The sequence below is a fragment of the Lolium perenne genome, chromosome 4, assembly GCF_019359855.2.
Source record: "Lolium perenne isolate Kyuss_39 chromosome 4, Kyuss_2.0, whole genome shotgun sequence".
NCBI lineage: Eukaryota > Viridiplantae > Streptophyta > Magnoliopsida > Poales > Poaceae > Lolium > Lolium perenne.
Window position 1 is genome coordinate 271,273,645 of NC_067247.2, and position 22,761 is coordinate 271,296,405.

General features: G+C 44.3%; 1 long non-coding RNA gene across 4 annotated transcripts; it reads left to right on the forward strand.

Moving 5' to 3' along the window:
* The first annotated feature begins 15,956 nt into the window (after window positions 1-15,956).
* On the forward strand, window positions 15,957-19,475 carry LOC127295428 (uncharacterized). Of its 4 annotated transcripts, none has more exons than XR_007847825.2 (3): window positions 15,961-18,015; window positions 18,109-18,936; window positions 19,193-19,475. It is a non-coding gene; the product is annotated as an uncharacterized lncRNA (long non-coding RNA). The 4 variants fall into 4 exon arrangements; XR_011743615.1 differs by having other exon boundaries at window positions 15,974-16,705; window positions 17,376-18,015; window positions 18,109-19,475; XR_007847826.2 differs by having other exon boundaries at window positions 15,987-17,507; window positions 17,658-18,015; window positions 18,109-19,475.
* The last annotated feature ends 3,286 nt before the right edge of the window (window positions 19,476-22,761 follow it).

Sequence of the window (22,761 nt, forward strand, 5' to 3'; positions counted from 1 at the left end):
TTGTATTTTACTTTAATTCATGTACCCCCAAATTGTTCTTAGTATTAACCTCTTACATGAAATATTAACGACATCGGAAGGGGGGAACAAACCCTAAAAATGGAATCATGCATAATTGCTTCTTTAACCATTGCCCTTATCGGACAATGATGCTATTTTTCAGAACAAGAGGACAAGGGTCAGTCCATACCTACCAACTGCAGAACTTTGCAGTGTTCAGGCAAGTTCATCACTTGCTCATGTCATTTGAGTATTTCTATCAAATTACTTGCAAAGTATTATGGTTATCACTATTGCATAAAAAATCAAAACCACTACTTTCATAACTATGAATATGACTATGTGGTGGGCAATGGAACCATGGATTGTGTTGATATGGTGGAGGTTCCATTGCAAGGGTTTATATCCATCTAGGATTAAACAACAAATGTCGCCAGTGATTCTTGTGCCGTAATACCCGTGTTAACCATAAGATCTGGAGTGGGACGGAGTAGTCAAAAGTGTTTCCACCTCTCGTACATCAACGGATGCGCTATCGTAGACACTTGACCCAGGTTGGGCAAGCGGTGGGGTGGGGATCCCATTCTAATTCCCCACGGTAAGTGGTCTATGATGGGTTGCAGCTACCGGCGAAGGAGTTTGGTTAACGAGTCCCAAACTGTTGTCGTGGTCGGGGTCCACCCTGAAATTACGGGAATAATGGGACCGACGTGGACCCAGGGTCGGCGCATGCAACAAAGGGTGGGTGTTCGAGGTAGCGGAGGAACATGATTGGCTAGACCTTATACCGGGCCTCACACCAAAGGAAGTGTGGACGGGAAAGCTGCCCGGTTGGCACCAAGGTTAAGATCTCTTATGGGTAAAGCAACACACCTCTGCAGAGTGTAAGAACTGTGACCTGTCACTCCCTGTTCCGGGATTGAGGAACTGCGAACGCGGCCGGAAAGGAGCTCCATGAAGTTCTAGTAAACCGGTGAAGGCTGACGGACATAGCTCTTTGAAATAAAAGCAATCTATTGAAGAAATGTTTATCAAAACTTGCATTGGTATTAGACTTTCTGGTCTAATATCGTAGCTAGTGCATTAAACACCTCTTATCTATAATGAACTTGTTGAGTACGCTCGTACTCATACCACTCTTAAACCCCATGCTTAGATTGTCTGAACCGTCCTGGAGGAGGAGGACTACGACAAAGAATGATGGAGCCGAGATCATCGGCTACGAGGAACCAGACCTCTCAGGAGGTGTTGAAGGCGTAGACTACATCATAGTCTACGGATCCGGGGAGGCTTCCGGAGGAGAACAAGCCTAAGGATATCAGGAGGAGTAGTAGTAGCCGAGCAGCACAAACTCTTACTACAGAGCTGCTCGATTAAATAAATGTTTAGTTTAATGAGACAATGGTATTGTAAGTTAAGTTGGGTTCACCTCGAACCCAGGAGTTATCCTCTTAGGACCCAAGAGGAGCTCCGAGACGACTTGTGTATGATGATTGTAATAATATGTGAATGAGTTATGGACCTTGCTACGTTCTGTTGTACTACTCTGAGGGATGTAATATTTGCGGAATGGTACTTCGCGAATGTTATATCAACGATCGGCATACTACAACATGCGGTGGTATGCGTGGTCACCACAGCTTGGTATCAGAGCAAAAGCTTTGACCTTAGGTTGGAACCTAGTAAATGGGACTAAACGTTAGGAGTCAAATAGGATTAGTAAAGAATTCTCTAAAAATATGGTGTATATTCAATTGAGAATACAACAATCATATCTTTTAGTGCGATAATTCTTTATGATCTCTATTATGATGCATTATCACTAATCTTATAATCTTTCTATTTCTACAGCCAACATGGCAAGTGCACGACCGGGAAGAAACGTGAAAGTTATGGATTCCACACTGAACGAATACCAAGGAGGACTTGCTGATATCCTACGATCCATGTTGCTGGAGTTTGGGTGTGATCCCCAGATTCCAGTAAAGAAGTACATGTTCTATGATGGACCGGTGTTAGCCAAGTGCAGAGTAGGACTGCGAATTCCCGAATCCTTGGGAATGAGCGTAGTCATGCCAGCTGGAGAAGCTAGGACAACCAACACAGCCTACCATATAGCTGTTATGAGAGCCATAACCGACATACGGGAACATAAGACAAAAGAGCTTATGGATTCCGAGTTCTCCCATATTCCTCATAATCAGGAGGAGGAAGATCCCATGCTCAACCACTACAAATACGCCAAACGCAAACCCATAGCAGCGGCAAAATATATGGATAATAGCCGTAACTTCATATCATTACTCTTTCAGCTGAATCATCATCTGATAGGAGCTATTGATACGATGTTAGAGGAATTTACCGAACCCAAGGAGGAGAGTAGGGGGAAAGAACCTATGGAGAATGTAGTGCACACACCAGTTTATTCAGCTGGTGACTACATCAGCTTTGATCCACTTGCACGTGAACCTACACCTGCTACACCTGGGAACTACCTGAATAGTTCCTATGGGGGATACGAAGGCGGAGCGGAATCCGGAAACAACCAGCGTTCCGAGACTCCGATCGAGAATTCTAGGGGTTGGCGTTGGGGAAATGATACTGGAACCCATAGTACTACTGAGTATTATGATGGAGAGATGAACGATGATGCAACAACCCAGAACCAGAGCTATCCTAGTAATGAAGGAGTGGATGCAGGATATCCGACACAGGTTGAGTCGGGTATGGGTTTTGGTAACCCTTATGGTGGGGCTACAGGAGAGTACACCCGATGGGTGGACTATGATGCACTCAACGATCAGTTTGTGAATACTGATTTCTCCTTAGGGTCATCATCGGATTCAGACTACAAGCCAACGGGGAGACCTTATGTTCCAGGGTCTATCAGGAGGACGACACGTTCGACCGGATGGAAGCCTGGAATGTACCGGGAGTGAAGACCGAGTAGAAGTCCACCAAGGGAGGCATGGCTATAATACACAAGTACCACGTGTATTATAGTTTGTAATATTTGTATAAATTTGTACATATACTTTAATAAGTGAGTTTGCATACTCACATCGACTTGAGTATTGTAATAAGACCACTTATGTATGTATATACAGGGTATATGTTTTGTATGATTTGGAATTGCTTCTTGATTTCCATTGCGTGACTAGTTCTGTGCACAAAGTTGAGCTCAGAAAACTTGCGCATGGAGTAATTATGAGTATCATCTTGTGTTGCAGAACTAGGGGGATATGTCGGGAACGTTAGGAAACGAGACGGAAGCGCAGCGCATGGAGCGCGAAGCAAAAGAGAAGGAAGAGGCTGAGGGTGCAGCCAGAGATCAGTTTCCACCACCACCACCACCCATGACGCAGCAAAACTTTATCCAGTACATGCAACTTGCGGAAGAGAGGCAGCGTGTAACACTGGAGCTGCAGAACAAATTCCTTCAGGATCTGATGCAGCAGAATAGGGTGGAGAGACCTGAGAACCAGGGAGTCACATTAGCAGACTTCCAAAACACCAAGCCGATATCTTTCGCATACGCGCCAGAGCCTATGGATGCGGAAGATTGGTTGATGGATACTGAGCGCAAGCTCAACACTGTTGGATGCAATGACCAAGAGAAGGTCCGTTATGCGACCCATCTGCTATGTGGACCTGCCGCATCATGGTGGGACAACATTGTAGCCGTGTATCCGGCAGGTAAGGTATTTACCTAGGAGGAGTTCGCAAGGAAGTTCAGGGAATCCAATGTCCCTGAAAGTATCGTGGAACTGAAGCGTCGAGAGTTCGAGAGTCTCGAGCAGAAGGATAAGGCAATCCTGACCTATGTCAGGGAGTTTTCAAAGCTGTCCCGGTATGCTGTTGAGGAAGTCAATACCGAGGACAAGAAGAAGAAGAGATTTCTGAGGGGGTTAAGTCCCCAGTTTAAGGTGCAGCTACGAATGATGAGAGCAACGGAATTCCAAGAGTTGGTGGATGCAGCCATCACTCTTGAAGATGACTTCAAACAACTGCAAGAAGAGAAGAGGAAGAAGGCCAAGTATGAGCCGAAGAGGTTTGTTAGTAACAAGCCTAACACCAGCTTGAGTTTCAAGCCACGGTATAACAACAACAACAACAACAACAACAGCAACCAGAGGAGGAACCAAGGATATCAGTCTGCAAATCAGATTACATGCCATTCCTGTGGATTCAAAGGACATGTCGCGAAGGATTGTAAGAAACCCAAGATCATATGCTTTGGGTGTCGCTGGGAGGGGCACATGTCGAAGGACTGCCCCAAGAAGAATAGTGGAGGAGGAGGAAATCGAGGAAACACCGGAGGGAACCGGAAGAACAAGAGGCCCTTCGGCAAGCTGAACTGTACTGGGCCTCGGGAGGAGGTGGTCAACTCGACTGTGCGGTGATAGGTACGCTCAGATACTCACTCATCCCGGCAAAGTACTTTTCGATCTTGTGCAACTACATCATTCATTTCTCAACAATTCATCATCAAACATGGGATTAGTTGCACTAAGTTAGATACACCCATAACCATACTTTCTGCGGGGGGAACGATATTAGTAACCCATGCCAAACAAAAACAAGTCATTATGATCAATAAGTGCGTGTTTGACGCGGACCTGTTCATTTTACCGATGAAGGACATTGATGTCATTCTTGGTATGAACTGGTTGGAAGCTAATGGAGCATTGATCGACTGTGTAAATAAGACGGTGTCACTAAAAAGTCCCGATGGAAGTAGAATGATCTACCAAGGCGACAAACATACTCAGATTGAAGTTGAGCTACAATTTGAATAGCATGAAGGAAGTGAAGTTAGAAGATATACCCGTAGTAAATGAATTCCAGGATGTGTTTCATGGAATTACCTGGTATGCCACCAGATAGGGAGATAGAATTCACTATCGACCTAATCCCAGGAACAGCTCCGATTGCTAAAGCACCATATAAAATGGGGCCTAAGGAATTGAAAGAACTGAAGGAGCAATTGGATGACTTGGAACAAAAAGGATTCATTCAAGAGAGTGTTTCACCATGGGGATCACCTGTGATCTTCGTAGATAAAAGGGATGGAGGAAGAAGGATGTGCGGAGACTACAGGAATCTGAACAACGTCACAATCAAGAACAAGTATCCACTTCCAAGAATACAAGATCTATTTGATCAGGTTAGAGGAGCGGGAGTCTTTTCTAAAATTGATCTAAGATCGGGTTATCACCAGATAAAGATCAAGAAAGAAGACGTTCCGAAAACGGCTTTTGTCTCAAGGTATGGACACCATGAATACCTTGTAGTACCTTTTGGATTAACCAATGCCCCAGCAATATTCATGAATCTCATGAATAAGATTTTCATGCCATATCTTGACAAGTTTGTCATCGTATTCATCGATGATGTCTTGATATATTCCAAGAACAAGGCGGAACATGCCGAACATTTGAGGTTAGTGTTGCAAACACTAAGGGAACACCAACTTTACGCCAAACTCAGTAAGTGTGAATTTTGGCTAGATCAAGTGGAATTTCTTGGTCATGTCATTAGTAAAGATGGAATCGCTGTCAACCCGAGCAAGGTAGCAGCAGTTTTAGAATGGGAAGCACCCAAGACTGTCAAAGAGATCCGAGGATTCCTTGGAATGGCAGGATACTATCGGAGATTCATCGAAGGATTCTCTAAGATAGCAGGACCTATGACAAAGTTGCTAAGGAAGAATACACCATTCGTGTGGTCAGAGGAGTGTGAGAAGAGTTTTCAAACTCTGAAAGAGAAACTCACCACAGCACCGGTGTTAGCAGTTCCGGAAGTTGGCAAGGATTACACCGTGTACTGTGACGCATCCAAACATGGATTGGGTTGCGTACTCATGCAAGATCGGAAAGTGATATCCTATGGATCAAGGCAACTCAGACCTCATGAAGTGAACTATCCAACGCATGACTTGGAATTAGCAGCGGTCGTATTTGCACTTAAAACTTGGAGACATTTTCTCTATGGAGCTAAGTGTGAGCTCTATACAGATCATAAAAGCCTCAAATATTTCTTCACTCAGAAGGAACTCAACATGAGGCAGAAAAGATGGCTAGAATTGATCAAGGATTATGATCTGACGATCAACTATACACCAGGGAAGGCTAATGTTGTAGCAGATGCCCTGAGTAGGAAGAGTACCGGAGGAGTGGAACAAGAAATATCACCGGAGTTGAGGAAGGAAATAAGCCAAGCCCAAATACAACTTTGGGAGAAGGAAGCTCATGAAGGATTATCAGCGTTGCAAGTAGCCGATGAACTAAATGTTAACTTGAAGAATGAGATAATGATGGGTCAGTTGGACGATCCATTTATTGTAGAAGAGATGAGGAGAATAGATGAGGGAAGACCATCAGAATTTCACCGGGGAGAATCTGGATCTTTGTGGTTCCAGAAGAGGATTTGCGTTCCGGATATTGCTGGAATTAAGGAAGTAATACTCCGGGAAGCTCATCGTACACCATATTCAATACATCCGGGAAGTACAAAGATGTACATGGATCTAAAGGAACTATTCTGGTGGAATAACATGAAGAGGGAGATAGCACAATATGTGGCGAGAATGCCATACCTCGCCAATGAGTGAAAGCGTAACACCGTAGTCCCAAGCAGTGAAGTTACAACCTCTACCTATTCCAGAGTGGAAATGGGAGGAGATAGGGATGGATTTCATCACCGGACTACCCATGACTAATAAAAAGAAGGACATGATATGGGTAATCGTGGACCGGTTGACGAAAAGTGCACATTTCTTAGCGGTAAACCAGCAGGATAAAGGAGAGAAACTTATCGATCTTTACATCAAAGAGATCGTAAGTAAGCATGGAGTGCCAAAGAAGATCGTATCGGATCGAGGATCCGTGTTCACATCAGCATTCTGGAAGCAGCTTCACGAAGCTTTAGGATCCAAGTTGGATTATAGTACCGCGTATCACCCACAAACAAAGCGGACAAACTGAGAGAACCAATCAGATCTTAGAAGATATGCTTAGGGCTTGTGCCCTAGACTTCGGAGGATCATGGGAGGAGCATCTACCTTTAGCAGAGTTTTCATACAACAATAGTTATCAAAGCAGCATCAAGATGGCACCATTTGAAGCTCTGTATGGAAGGAAATGCAGATCACCAATATGTTGGTATGAAGCCGGAGCAAGCAAAGAGTTCAACCCTGATTATGTCAAGGAAAAACAACAAATCATTGACATTATCAGAGACAGGCTCAAGATAGCCCAGAGTCGGCAAAAGAGTTATGCTGATCAGAAGAGAAGGACATGGGAGCCACAAGTTGGAGACATGGTTTATCTTAAGGTAAGCCCGATGAAAGGACTCCAGAGGTTTGGAGTAAAAGGGAAACTCAGTCCTAGATATATAGGACCTTTCAAGATACTGAGTCAGAATCGAGGTTTAGCCTTTGAGTTGGATCTACCGGGAAGGTTAGCTCAAGTCCATAATGTATTCCATGTGTCACAACTTCGGAAATGTTTGAAGACCCCAGATGAACCAATATCACATGAGGAGCTCGAGTTACAACCAGACTTGACATACATCGAGAAGCCAACCAAGATTCTCGAGGAAAGCTGGAAACAACTCAGAAATAAGGCGATCAAGTATTGCAAGATACAATGGAAGCACCACCCCGAGAGGGAAGCCACCTGGGAAAAAGAGGAAGACCTGAGGAAAACATACCCCGAGCTGTTCAGGTATTACAACCACAACTTCGGGACGAAGTTTTCTTTAAGGGGGAAAGGCTGTAATGTCCCAGGTTTAGAGACGATCGAGGGGTAGATTTTAGAAAGGGATGTGCATTGCATAGTAAATTCTGGGGAAATTTCGCGCTTTTAAACAAAAACTGCATCGAAGGGGGACAAGTTTCTCTCTCGACACCTTACAGGGTTAGGGTTTCGAGAGTGCGACAAACTTGCTTCTCACTTCACTAGTTAGGGTTTTGAGATGAGAGAGGAGAGTTTGCTTGATTGAATTCCAAATGATATGACATGGTTGAATTCAAACCAAGGTTGAATTTGAATTTCAAATTCAAACATTAAATAATTACTTTAAATAATTCAAATGAGGAAATTCATTAAGAATATAATCAATAATAATCAAGATAAACAATAATATGAAAGTCAAGCTCATTAGAGAAAACTTTGAGCTTTATTGATCATCACACACATTACAATGTCATTACAATATTTATAAGTGAAATAAAAGAATATTACAACACATTACATAAATGGGCAGAATAGCAAAATAAAGAAAAATTACAAGATTAATGATTCTAAACTAAGTTCTACAAGATCATCTTCATTTGATCTTGAACTTGATGAATTCCAAGCCCATTTTGAGCCATTGTTGATCCCTGTACAAAAACACAACAAAGAGAAATTATGCCAAGTGGCAAAGCCACTTGGCAAGTTAGAAAATCAAATGGAAAGGTAAAATGAGCAGATAAGCTCAATGTGGCCGAGCTGATCCAGGCCAAAGCCAGATGCACAGGATCTGGTTCACACAGGCACACAAGCAAAGACACACATCGTGTGTGCATGCTCAACACACAGCACCGCCCGTGCATGTGACACAACACACACACAAGATCGGTGAGTCACCAAAGTGACCAGAGCCAAGCTATCGACCAGGGAGAGTACAGCAGCAACATATATAACCTTTTCAGTGCTCAAACCCTAGTCATTTGCTCATCCATCGACAGCAGCAGTGGTAAGAACACCAAGAACAGCCAAGAACACCAAGAACAGATGAACAGCTAGAGCTGTCTCATCTATTCACAATCACCAGAAAATAAACCAAGATCTCAAGCTTGCTAGGAGGAGAAGGGCAAGCAAACAAAGCATCACAGAAGCAATCCTCTACAACAACAATTAAATCTAGGAGCTGGAGTGAGGTATACCACACAAAAGCCTGAGCAAGATCATATCTTGCTCATAATTAAGCATACAAAGCATCACTGGAGCACAGAAAGGGTAGATTACCCTGTGTGTGTCATCATTTGGCTACCAAGCCATTTGGTGCAAGCACAGATGGGTAAGACCAATAGGTTAACATCCTTTGGGAACAACAGTTATGCAAATCCATGCATAACTAGAGGAATCCAGCTAAGAGTGAAACCATAGTTAGCCTAAACCCCTCACTAAGCACCTACAGCTAGCTAGGCCATCAGACTATAGACAATTACCTGTCTATATTCTTTGTCAACATCAAAGGACCACTGGAAGTCCAATACTGGATCAAGCCAGTGAGCAATTGTTCCATTCCAGCAAGCAAACCCAACCATAGCAAGTCACAGAGAGGCAGGAGCAACCATTTCTAGCAGATTAAGCCTGCTAGGGTCACATCAGCTACCTAGCCACTTCAACAGATCACCAAAGCATCACATCATCACCCACTAGGGTTCAGGATGAGCTAGGGTACCCAACCAGTGGTTGGCATCCCTTTAGCCTCATTATTCCATCCATGAGATCATCACTGCAGAGCAGTTCACATCATTTATCTACTTAATGAATCAAAGCTACACGTATAAATGAAACAGAGAAGTAAGCTATGCACCAGGCCATGCAGATGATCCAATGGATCATTGCAGATAGTAGCAGGGGCTTGAGCAAACACAAGCCACTGTGTTACACTGACATCAGGAGAGCATCAGCTAGACACAAGGATGAAACAGCAGCCATTCACCAAGCAACTGATGATCATAAGATCATCAGGACTTGATCAAGCATGCTAGAATCCATTCCAAGCAATTAACACATGAACAGATAATTAAATAACTGAACAATTGCATCACAGAAAGGAGCATCAGGCTTTATAATTGTATCCAGAAGCTCATCAAAGCCTTGATGAACCAAAGGATAACAACATACAAGAAAAGTACATATCAATTCATCAACTGGATCACACCGCTAAGCCAACGGTAATATTCAATTGAGCATGATCATGAATCTGAACAAAATGAACTAGCCAGAGGCACTGGTACTTGCAAGTATGCAAAGATTAACCACCACAATCAAGCCAGGGACAAGATTAAGCACACACAGTATGCCTTAGTGACAGTAAAAAAAAAATGAATAGGAGCATGCCAGTAAGCCATGAGCATCACTGGATGCTCATGAGCAACCACAGGAGGATCACAGCTAAAGATTACAATAAACAGAGATAGCTAGGAAGCATAGTGAGCAATTGAGCAAGAACAAGACAAAGACCGCAAGCTAAGATCTATGGCGGCAGCAAGTCAAGCACGGCAGAGCACCAACATCGCAGGCCAGCACCTCCACAAGGAGGGAAGCCATGGCCAGGGATACTGGAGGAAGAAGAAGAGAGACACAGGAGAAAGGGGGCGGCGGAACACCTACCTTGGTCGAGCAGATAGGCGCGGCCATGGCGACCATGGCGGCACACGCCAGAGAGCGGCGGCGCCAAGCCAAGCCTGGCCATGACGACACCACGGCACCGCCAGCACCACGGCGGCGAAGCCAGGGCGGAGTCCAAGCACCAGGAGCGCCAGGAGCGGCGGGATCGAGCGGATCCCGTAACCCTAGCACCAGACGGGGACGAGACCGAGAGCAGCAGGTCGTCCGCGTCAGATCGACGCGGATAGGAATGACCGCCGTCGTGTGGCGCGTTGATTGCGCACCACGGCGGGGGCCAAGTCCGGCGAACCTCGCCGGAATCGAGCGGCGACGGCGGAGGCGACGCAGTCGCCGAGAGCAGATTAGGGTTAGGGTTCGAGCGCGTGCGGAGAAGAGAGAGGAGTGGGGCTGGTCGAGCCGGACCGAGCCGGTCGGTCCGACCTAACCCACTGGGTTGCACCGACAGGTGGGCCCAGGGGTGTTTTTGTCTTTTCACAAACAAATAAAAATGCTGAAACTTTGAATAATAATAGAAAATTGATAAAAGCTCTAAAAAAATAATTAAAAATATGAAAATAGATCAGCATAAAATTCTCTATAATAATAAAATACAAAAGAGAGTTTTTGAAGACAATTAAAAATAAGTCTTTACTTGAGGATTTAAATAATCATTTAAATCACACATAAAATTTTTCAATAATAAAATAAGTCCATTAATGAAATGGGACTTCAAAAACACCTTGACAAAATTTCAAGGTTGTATTTTACTTTAATTCATGTACCCCCAAATTGTTCTTAGTATTAACCTCTTACATGAAATATTAACGACATCGGAAGGGGGGAACAAACCCTAAAAATGGAATCATGCATAATTGCTTCTTTAACCATTGCCCTTATCGGACAATGATGCTATTTTTCAGAACAAGAGGACAAGGGTCAGTCCATACCTACCAACTGCAGAACTTTGCAGTGTTCAGGCAAGTTCATCACTTGCTCATGTCATTTGAGTATTTCTATCAAATTACTTGCAAAGTATTATGGTTATCACTATTGCATAAAAAATCAAAACCACTACTTTCATAACTATGAATATGACTATGTGGTGGGCAATGGAACCATGGATTGTGTTGATATGGTGGAGGTTCCATTGCAAGGGTTTATATCCATCTAGGATTAAACAACAAATGTCGCCTTGATGATTCTTGTGCCGTAATACCCGTGTTAACCATAAGATCTGGAGTGGGACGGAGTAGTCAAAAGTGTTTCCACCTCTCGTACATCAACGGATGCGCTTACCGTAGACACTTGACCCAGGTTGGGCAAGCGGTGGGGTGGGGATCCCATTCTAATTCCCCACGGTAAGTGGTCTATGATGGGTTGCAGCTACCGGCGAAGGAGTTTGGTTAACGAGTCCCAAACTGTTGTCGTGGTCGGGGTCCACCCTGAAATTACGGGAATAATGGGACCGACGTGGACCCAGGGTCGGCGCATGCAACAAAGGGTGGGTGTTCGAGGTAGCGGAGGAACATGATTGGCTAGACCTTATACCGGGCCTCACACCAAAGGAAGTGTGGACGGGAAAGCTGCCCGGTTGGCACCAAGGTTAAGATCTCTTATGGGTAAAGCAACACACCTCTGCAGAGTGTAAGAACTGTGACCTGTCACTCCCTGTTCCGGGATTGAGGAACTGCGAACGCGGCCGGAAAGGAGCTCCATGAAGTTCTAGTAAACCGGTGAAGGCTGACGGACATAGCTCTTTGAAATAAAAGCAATCTATTGAAGAAATGTTTATCAAAACTTGCATTGGTATTAGACTTTCTGGTCTAATATCGTAGCTAGTGCATTAAACATCTCTTATCTATAATGAACTTGTTGAGTACGCTCGTACTCATACCACTCTTAAACCCCATGCTTAGATTGTCTGAACCGTCTGGAGGAGGAGGACTACGACAGCAATGATGGAGCCGAGATCATCGGCTACGAGGAACCAGACCTCTCAGGAGGTGTTGAAGGCGTAGACTACATCATAGTCTACGGATCCGGGGAGGCTTCCGGAGGAGAACAAGCCTAAGGATATCAGGAGGAGTAGTAGTAGCCGAGCAGCACAAACTCTTACTACAGAGCTGCTCGATTAAATAAATGTTTAGTTTAATGAGACAATGGTATTGTAAGTTAAGTTGGGTTCACCTCGAACCCAGGAGTTATCCTCTTAGGACCCAAGAGGAGCTCCGAGACGACTTGTGTATGATGATTGTAATAATATGTGAATGAGTTATGGACCTTGCTATGTTCTGTTGTACTACTCTGAGGGATGTAATATTTGCGGAATGGTACTTCGCGAATGTTATATCAACGACTGGCATACTACAACATGCAGTGGTATGCAGGGTCACCACAGTTGCTCGACACCGCAGGCGTGGCTGCAGCTTGCACACAACAGCCCCCGGCACAGTACAACATGTTTGGCCGAGGCTCAGGTGACTGGCCACCAGCACACAACAGATTAAAATGGACTAGGAACATGTAAGTCTATTTCTTGACTCCAATTTGTCCAGTTTACAGAAAACTCCTTTTAGGTAAATTTTAAAAATATTTAATCCTTGATTTTACCAATGGGCAATCAACTTTGGCTATATTATCCAAGGCAGGTGAACTTTTAGGTAAATAACCAAATTTACCAATATAAGAATATGTCACAACAATTTCATTGGAAACCTTATTTGAATATAAATCTAGTGATATAGATTGTGTATATATAATTTATATTTTTTTGATCAAATTAATGATTAAAGTTTGTTGTGTGTGTTTGGTGAACCGATCCAGAGGAACTATGAGCTTTTCCAAATTGTTAGACATTATAAGAAATTTCTTATTTATTGTCATCTCTCCACCAATGCATGGTCTCCTTTTCCTCTTTCTTTCTTTAATAATTCATGTGAAACTATTGGTGCATGCACAAATTAATGAGATGAGTTATGGAGCACACAAATTATACTATTGAATTTGTATATAAATATACTTGCCAACTCATGTATTTATCTCTCAAATTGATAATAGAAGTTTAATCATGAAAAAAGGACTTCATGAGGGAGTAATCACAAATGAAGTAAATTACTCCCGGGTTGATCTTGCTGGATTAGGGCACAGCCGTATATCGTCAACTTTTAACATAATAGACCATCTGACCCAACGAATTGTTAAAAAAGGCCACCTCTAAACAAAAGTGCCAATAAAGATCACCTCACCGTGGCGGCAGGGCCTACCAAGCAACACGGGCCCTGCCGCCGTCAGCTTTGGTGGTGCATCCGCTGGCCGTGGTCGTCGTTAGCCGACGTCAAGCTAAGGTGGGCCATACCGCCAAACACCATGGCGGCAGGGTGATGTGGCGGGCCTGACCGCCACAGCCCATGGTAGCACCCTGCTGGCCTTGATCAACACACCAGAATGGGCTGGAGCGACTAAGCCGTTCAGGCATCACATATGCGAACACAAGAATCCTCGGGCGGAGGTGGAGCATTTAGCATGTTATGCAACATCTGATCACCTGCCTATTCTTTTGAGTTGTGTCCCTCATCAGCAACTTCAAAACCGAGGTGTTCATCTCTTCAGGTACGGATGTATGTGGGAAGCCCGCGATGATTTTTCAGACAAGCTTGCAAAGGCGTGGAGCTCAACGAGCAACAACAGATCGGCGAGCGAGCTGAAGCAGAAAATGGAGGTTGTTTCGACCAGCCTGGCAGAATGGGGGGAAGGAGACCTTCGGTAGTGTGCGGCTTCAGATACGTGCGCTCCCGAATGAACTCCCGCACTGCGCAGTGAGCCGGGGCGAGTTGAGCCTTCGTATGTCGAGATCAAGACAGTGGAGCGCCTCGCGGAGATGCTACATCAGAAAGGGATAATGTGGAGGCAGCGATCCCGAATCCAGTGGCTCTAGGAGGGAGATAAAAATACTCGGTTCTTCCATATGCAGGCAAGTCGGTGCAAAAAGAAGAATAGAGTCAAGGAGCTAGCTAGAGCGGATGGTTCTATCACTTCTAGTGAAGGTGAAATGGGAAACTTAGCTAACCCTTTCTACCAGCAGTTGTACACGTATGAAGGTGTATCAGGCATGGATGAAGTACTTCAACATGATAACACGTACCCGCTCGGGTTGATCGTTTGATGAACAGGCAGCTTGATGCTCCTTTTTCTGAATCACGGGTCAAGAAAGCGCTGTTTGAGATGTATCCTACCAAGTCACCGGTCTAGATGGTTTTCCCGCACATTTTTTCAGCAGCATTGGGAGGTGTGTGGGGAGGAAGTGACTGAATCTGTGTTGTGTGTACTGAAGGGACACTATGATCCTTGGAGCATCAACAAAACTTTCATAGTTTTGATCCAAAGGTGGCCAGCCCGACAGAACTAGGTCAGTTCCGGCCCATTAGTCTGTGCAATGTGATTTATAAGATCGCATCCAAGATTGTGTCGAACAAACTTAAAGTGGTTCTTCCAGAGATCAGTTCTGAGAAACAATCCGCTTTTGTACCTGGGAGATTGATTGGCGATAATATCATCACATCGTATCATTGTCTTTAATGAAACGGACAAAGGCGAAGAAACATTGCAGTTGTGCGTTCAAGCTAGATATTAGAAAGGCTTATGATTGAGTGGAGTGGCAATATTTGGAGGCTATTATGCTGAAGCTAGGATTCAACAGCTCTTGGGTGACATTGGTGATGCGGCTAGTGTCTACCGTATCCTTCTCGGTACTTTTTAATGGAGTACCACAAGAGGAGTTCAGTCCAACTAGGGGCATCCGACAAGGCGACCCCATCTCACCGTACTTATTCTTGATTGCAGCAGAGGGCCTCTCGTGCTTTTTAAAATCTCAAGTTCTGTCATCAACACTTAATGGGATCAAGGTGGCAAGCAGTGCTCCGTCAGTTAACCACCTTCTTTTCGCTGATGATAGCCTGATGTTTTTTGAGGCGAGTACGGAGGGAGCTATGGAAGTTAAATTGATTTTGACAAAGTACTGCAAGGCTTCGGGGCAACAAATAAATATGGACAAGTCCTCTATTTTTTCAGTAAAGGATGTCCAGAAGTGATCTAAGAGGGGATAAAAAATGAGCTGTTGGTGTTCACGGAGACTCTCAATGATAAGTATCTCGGGATGCCATCTGATGGTGGGCCCTCCAACAGCGGAGCGTTTAAATAGTTGAAGGATATGGTTTGAAAGAAAATTATGGGATGGATGGAGCAATTGCTATCAGTAGGGGAAGGAGATTCTAATTATTATTAACTATATAAAAGCTAACCCCTTATGCTGAAATCTTAACAGTTTGGGAACTGTAGACGATCTTTATTATCCAATTAGATCTTGACGCGTTCAAGATTTTTACTGTAGATAGGCGATGGGAATTGTTCATCCACACGGCTGAATTTTCCTCGCACTTATTTTTCCGGTGTGAAACCCGTAGTAACCGGCGCCTTCCCGGTAAACTCGCACATTCTTCCGTTTCTTCTTCAGCATTTAATCGGGTGTTACCGGCTATCGCCCATCCTTTCCTATTTCTCAGGTCACCTAGCACCGCTTTGACTCGATCTAGAAAAATCCCGCTGATCTCCATCTTCTTCCTAGCTCCCCACGTTTTTTTCATCTCTTTCCCACCTTTTGTTGCAATCTCCAGTTTCCCACCAGTCCATCCACGTCTCCACCTCCTCCACCCTCCATAACCTCTTAGTATCCAGCTGCCCGCCAACAAAAGCCGATTGCCCGCAAAGGCCGCCCAAGTCACTGATCGAGGCCACGCATGACACCATCGTCGCAGGGCAGCAGGAGGAGATGGCCCGGAATCATACTGTGGTTGAGGAGCTCCGACGAATCGCCGGACGCCGGCAGTGGCCGGGATGAGCTCCGGCGGATCCTGCTGGAGTTGGCCGCGGGCGTGGCGCCAAGGACGCGCTGGAGCCGTGGAGCGGCCGGTGCTTCTCTGGAGCCAGCCGCCGCTCTCTGCAGATGGCAGAGGGCGAGCCCATCGACGGAGTGTTCTGGCCTCTGGCGCCTTGCTCGCTGCTGCTTCACGCCATGGAGGTTGCAATTGCAACCGGTGTAGTCGCGGCGGCGCCCTCTCCAGATTATATTTCGCCCCTGCCTTTCCTCTCCGATGGGTGGGCTCTTTTTTTTCAGTTTATTTTCTCTTTGCCATGACTCAGATGCATTTAATTACCTGCCGACGCAGGTAACTGGATGCTGCTGTGCTCTAATACGATGCAGTCCAGGCACAAGAACTTCCTAGCGGCGTGCCGGATGTTCCGCCCGCCACCGACACAGCCAGGTACCCATCCTTTCCATTTCCTAGATCTGGTCATCTCTCCCAAAATTGATTGATACAGGCTGTATCATGTTCAGAGACTGTACCGGAACGAATTACTTAAGCACAATATTCAGTAGATTATCCGTTATAATCAAAGCATTAGCATCGAAAAGGCCAAACTACTCTCTTCCGTACATTGTGTAGCCAAACTGAAATCCGTGTGCAATTCTTATCGTGTGTGTTCTTGACTTTACACCATCTCAGTGAAGCACAGGACAATAAAATAGCCACTTACTCCAACTGCTTCTTTGTTTCAAATGTGTATCATTTAGGTCATGAACCAGTCCTACGATTTTATCTTTAAAACATGATCAGTCATATAGTGACCAATTTTCAGCAATTACCAGCCCTGCTTTCTGAACCTATAGTTGCTTCAACCTCTTCGTAGTTGACAGGCAATCTGGCACACTCCTAAAGCCCGATTACTATATATACACTATCGGTAGCCAAGGAGTAATGAACTAATCCATACCTAAACTTCATGTTATTCCATATTGACGATCATTTTCCTGTTGATTATCTTCAGGAGATGAACAATAACTCTCTTTTTGTTGAATGTGAGCTGACCAGTGGCCTCTCTTCCATGAATTTCAGCTGATCAATATCTAGGAATATTTGTGATCGCTTATAGGAACAACAGATGCTTCATCAGTCACAATGACAACCTCCAGCCCATGTGCGATGGTGATGGAGTTCATGTCAGAACTTCTCTTCAGCTGCTCTGACTTTCTCTCGCAACCTCATTGCCAGACACTTGCAACCGGTAATTGTGGCCTCATCTCTTCCGTGAGATTATTTCCATAGTGAAGGTTCTTGCTCCACTATGGATTATTTTTATCCCGTGGCATCGACATGTGTTTTTTTTTAAATTCTCGGTGTGTCTTGATGGCGGCTTTGTGTATTTGTCTTATAGGATATCCCACGATGATTGGGAACAGTTTTAACCAAAATAAGATCATTCGATCAGGTGAACGCAGTAGTCTGTTTATCTTACAAATGAAGTGGACGAGAGCATAAATCTCATTTGGTGGTGTGTGTGATCTTATGTATCATTATCTAACTCATTTTTGTTGTTGTGGTTTATAGCCTTCACAGGCTCCTGGGCGATTTATGCTGTCTTGCATGTGGTTCGCCATCTGTTTGCTTCGGCTGCCACTCCTGTTGGTGGTTCTTCATTGTTTACTTTCTTCCTCCTGTTCTATATGTTTTTTGTCTGTGGATGCTTGGAGGGGAGATTTTTTTGAGCGAGCGGACCGTTTGTTGTTCTGATGGTATTGCTTTTCTCCTTTTTCTTTGCACATGGCATGTTGTTGTTGTTCATCAAGTTGTCATCTTCTTGACTTCCCTTTGTGCCCCGCATGCAGATTCTCCACGTCATGTCACTTCTTCTGGTCCATCTCAGTCTGCGACGCTTGGTGTTAGTGTATTATGTTTGGTTGACTCCTCCGAGCATATTGAAACCTCCTTCCAAACATGCTGATGTTACATATACCCTCCATCAAGTGTGTTCTTCCATGTAAGCAACATAGATGTACAGTCCTATAGGTGCTATGCTGCAGTGTTCCGCACATAATATTTGTGTGTTGGTTCCTTCTATAAGTAAGAATTCTTCAACTCTCTCTACTTTATTTTCTTTTCCCCAATTCAAGTTTATTATTTATCAATTCTTTTGATTGATATGGCAAGATTTCTACAACGATAAGATCAAATTAGCTGTTTCATTGCTACTGCAATACTACGTATTCATTCTCTGGAATCATGTAAATATTTGAGTTTATATGCCTTTTCCTGCATTTAGTTCTTCCACTTTGCTTGCTTTGTAACCATGACTTCAAATCTACATTTCTAATTCTCTCTTCCCTTTTTGGTGCACCAATAGATGTCCCTATCGGTTTTCGGTAGCCGACACACTGGTTCATCTAAAGAGTATAACTGTTGATCATCTAATGTGTGGAGATGTTGAATCGTGCAGACAATGCTATCTCCAAGTGCACTAGACTAGACCCGTCTGAGTTCACATGTATCGTCTGTTTTTAGAAGATTATACGAATATTAGATTTATATCAAAGTTCTCGAAATGACACAGCTGAAGGTTCATCTTCACAAAATGCACCGGCATTTCTGTTTCTCAATAAATACACTGTTTTTGTGGACAAGGCTGAGTATCTTCAGCAGATAACTAAAAGTTATAGGTATGAAACCGCGCCTACTGCATCTACAATTTGTATAATTTATCATGCTGAATGCTATATTTCGCCAAAGTTGCTTGATCTGGGTGCTATTCAGTAATATTTGGTCTTGGACCGCTAACCTGATACTTTGCACACCTGTAGTCTTAGTTTGATGCGGGTGTCGAGTACACCACATATAAGCTCACTACATGGTGCATTGGCACCGAGGTCATAGCAGCTGCCCTATGCATTAAAGTGTTAGTATTACATTTTGCAGATTTAGCTCAAGTCTACAAGGAGGGGAACTGCAAATCTTCAGTACTTTGCTGTATCCATAGAAGTTGATACATTGCTAGATGAAGCGTACTCTCTTTTGGTGGGATTGTAATAAGTTGTTGGGACCAAATGGTAGCGTGATTTGTCACTTTCATGTTCTTTAGTCTGTGTTGCTCCATAGTTGTGATCAGTTTGCTCTCTACCATGTTGTTTTCATCAATTTAGTTAGCATGTATGTACTGTTTTTGAACGTATATATATGTCCAGTGACAGATTCTAATCTCTATAGAGTCAAAATTCTCCAGGTTTACAGAAACAAAATTTACTAAGATGCCTAAACCACAGCGTGAGGTGATTAGGATAACACAATGTAGTGCCTCTGCCCCAGTTTTATCAGGTCTGCTCATAATTCTACGGCTATAGGGCAGCTCCACCCGATGTTTTCTTCCCTGCACCACTCTCCAACAATCACACCACACCGTTCTTTGCATCCACAGCGTCAGGGGCACGGCGTGCCGCCGTGCCGAAACTTCCTAGTCAAATCTATAGCCAGTAACCATCTTCTCAATGTCCTGTTTTAAACTACCTCGGGGCCTCTGTGAGCATATTAACACACTGATTTGGAATTTTTGGTGGGGCGGTAAGGAAGGCAAGAGGGGGACTTGTTGGGTCTCCTAGGACCAAATGGTACAACCCAAATATGCTGGTGGATTGGGATTTTGAGATATTGAACTGTTTAATCTTGCTTTGCTTGCGCGTCAAACATGGAGGGTTATAAAGGTACCTACAACTGAATGTACAAGGACGTCGCCTAGAGGGGGGGTGAATAGGCGGGTTATAAAAACTTCTACTTGAGTGCTAAACAAGGCGGAATAAAACTACTCAAGGTTTACTTGTTTAGCTCAATGTCTATCAACTAAGGTTTGCCTAAGTGCACCAACAACCTATGCTAAGCATGATGAGCAACAAGGTGATAACAAGCTAGATATGGAACAACAAGCATAAGGATTATCACAATGTACATCGCATAGGTAAGGAGCTTGGGTTGAGAAGTAACCGGTGCACGAGGAGACGACGATATATCCCGAAGTTCACACCCAAGGGGGCTACGTCTCCGTTGAAGCGGTGTGGAGGCACGAGGCACTCCAATGAGCCGCTAGGGCCACCGTATTCTCCTCGAGCCTTTCCACCAAGGGGAAAGCCTCGATCCACTAAGGGACCCTTGAGGGTGGTCACCGAACCCATACAAGCTTGGGGCAAACCCAAGTATCAAGCTTGACGCAACTCCAGAACACAGAGGCTCTCAATTACAAGGCCACAACGGCTACAACACGCCACACCGGCGACAAGGCCACAAAGACACCAACGCGCCACAACCGGCTCCAAAACCACAAAGGCTATCACACTCCACAAAGGCAGCAACGCCACTAGGGCTACCACACCACAAAGACGACAAGGCCACAAAGGATTGATACGTCTCCAACGTATCTATAATTTCTTATGTTCCATGCTACTTTTATGATGATACACACATGTTTTATACACACTTTATGTCATTATTATGCATTTTCCGGAACTAACCTATTGACAAGATGCCGAAGTGCTAGTTCCTGTATTCTGCTGTTTTTGGTTTCAGAAATCCTAGTAAGGAAATATTCTCGGAATTGGACGAAATCAAAGCCCAGTATCTTATATTTCACGGAAGCTTCCAGAAAGCCAGAGAGGGACCAGAGAGGAGCCCTGGGGGCCCCACACATGGTGGCGGCGCGGCCAGAGGGGGGCGCGCCCCCTGGTGTGTGGACCCCCCAGAACCCTTCCGACTCCGCCCTTCCGCCTACTTAAGGACTCCGTCGCGAAAACCCTAAAGAAAAAGTCACGAGACGAGAAAAGTTCCAGAGCCGCCGCCATCGCGAAGCCAAGATTTGGGGGACATAAGTCTCTGTTCCGGCACGCCGCCGGGACGGGGAATTGCCCCCGGAGTCATCTCCATCGACACCACCGCCATCTTCATCGCCATCGCCATCGCTGCTTCCCATGATGAGGAGGGAGTAGTTCTCCCCCGAGGCTGAGGGCTCTACCGTAGCTATGTGGTTCATCTCTCTCTCTTTGTGGTCTAGTTGGATATCATCTATGTGCTACTCTAGTGATGTTATTAAAGTAGTCTATTCCTCCTCCATGATGTAATGTTGACAGTGTGTGCATCATGTAGTACTTGGTATAAGCTATGATTGTGATCTCTTGTAGATTATGAAGTTAACTATTACTATGATAAGTATTGATGCGATCTATTCCCCCATTCATAGCTATTGTTGACAGTGTGCATGCTATGTTAGTACTCGGTATAATTGCAATGGTCTATCATGCACTCTAAGGTTACTTAAACACGAACTCCGAATGTTGTGAAGCTTGTTAACTCCAGCATTGAGGTGCTCTTGTAGCCCTACACAATGAATGGTGTTTGTTATCCAACAAGAGAGTGTAGAGTAGTTTCAGTTATGTGATCAATGTTGAGAGTGTCCACTAGTGAAAGTATGATCCCTAGGCCTTGTTTCCAAACATCGAATCTCCGTTTATTTACTGTTTTGCTACATGTTTGCTTGCTGCCATATTTTATTCAGATTGCTATTACCACTCATATTCATCCATATTACTTGTATTTCACTATCTCTTCGCCGAACTAGTGCACCTATACATCTAACAAGTGTATTAGGTGTGTTGGGGACACAAGAGACTTCTTGTATCGTGATTGCAGGGTTGCTTGAGAGGTATATCTTTGACCTCTTCCTCCCTGAGTTCGATAAACCTTGGGTGATTCACTTAAGGGAAACTTGATGCTGTTCTACAAACCTCTGCTCTTGGAGGCCCAACACTATCTACAGGAATATAAGCGTGCGTAGACATCAAGCTATTTTCTGGCGCCGTTGCCGGGGAGGAAAGGTAAAAGGCACTCACACTCCGGACCCCGGCAACTAAGCTATTTTCTGGCGCCGTTGCCGGGGAGGTAAGGTAAAAGGTATTCACATCCTCCGACTACTAAGCTATTTCCTAGCACTGTTGCCGGTGTGTGAGTGCTCGAAGCTATTTCCTTTAGATCCTGCAATTGCATCTTTTTGTTTCTTGTTTTTATTTTTCACTAGTTAGGCATAATGGAAAACAACAAAAAATTTAGTGAGCTTTTTAATCTTTTTCCTGAGTTAAGACATGAATTGTTTGATGCGAAAATTAAAAAACCTATGGAACCTTATTTGCATGCTAGTAGTAATGTTATTAGTATGAATGCAATTACTGCTAATGTTATGGAAAAGTCTAAGCTTGGGGAAGCTAGTTTTTATGATCTTTTTAGCTTCCTATCTTTAGGGGAGAAAATTTTCTCTGATAATGCTTTATCTCCCACATGCGATAACTCTAATGATGCTTGTGATATTTTAAATCCATGTACTGCAAGTACTGCTTTCAAGATACCCATGAAAATTATTGACATGTTATGGATAACCGTTATGAAGGGGATGGAACTGTCCATCCTGGAGATCATTTACTGTTTTTGCATGAATTATGCGGGTTATTCAAGTG